Below are 1,009 nucleotides of genomic sequence, written 5' to 3' on the forward strand. Positions count from 1 at the left end.
AAGAAAAGCAAAACACTTTTTTGAAAAGTCTGTAACAAAACCATCAAATCTGATAAAGGTTATTTAAATGCTGCTAAAGACTACTACTGCCAAAGAAGAATGGATTGGAATGTTAAAAAAAAAAAATACATATCCTAACCTTAATTACTGAAGGAGAATAATGAATGATGCTCATAGTGAGTAAAAAGTAAATTGAGTGCATTTTTTGGACAGAGATTCACTTTTAAAGTGTATGTATAATATAATACAGACTAATAAAAAAATACACTCCCAAAATAGAAGAGTCCTTGAAATGTACAAAATATTATTAAAAAATTAGAAAAATGGAGACACCTTGGCCTATGGTACAATGTATACAATGTATGAAAAGATCTTTTCTGCAGCTATGGCTCTGCAGATCTTTGCTTTTCTTTTAACCTATGTCGCCTCACCTTGAGGTTGGCAAATCTGTCTATCACATTTTGGTGGTCAAGTCTCTCAACTGACATCACAGCCAGGTGCTGGAGTCTGCTTTGACTCATGGTCCTTCTCAGCCAGGTATGGAGCTGACTTAAGACACTAAAAGACCTTTCACTGCTACAGCTGCTAACTGGGTTTGTTAGGGCAACCTGAATAACAGTTTTCAGTGTGGGAAAGATCCGATTATCCAGAAGATTGTATAATGTTAACATATCTGGAATGGCACCAGCCTCACTCTTGAGCTTCAAAAAGGCAACCGTGACTTCCTCTGACTGAAGCTCAATATGGTAATGCAGTGCCAGGGCTGACAACCCAGTTTGTTTTGCAGATTCTCTATAGCAGCTTATAGGGAGAACACAACTTCCAGATTCTATGAGTAAAATTAGTTTGTTTGTTTTTTTCTTTGCCAGTTTAACAGTTTGTGTTTTGCCTGTTAGTATTCCCTGTCTGTTTTCTTACCTGGTTCTGGTCCTGACCTTGTACTTTCTCCTCGTGTTCTCCTCTTTCCTCTCTCCCTCTTTGGACTGACAATCATACACAAATAGATTTT

Source organism: Haplochromis burtoni, unplaced genomic scaffold (assembly GCF_018398535.1).
Source record: "Haplochromis burtoni strain Fernald_Lab_line unplaced genomic scaffold, NCSU_Asbu1 Contig_210, whole genome shotgun sequence".
Classification (NCBI taxonomy): Eukaryota; Metazoa; Chordata; class Actinopteri; order Cichliformes; family Cichlidae; genus Haplochromis; species Haplochromis burtoni.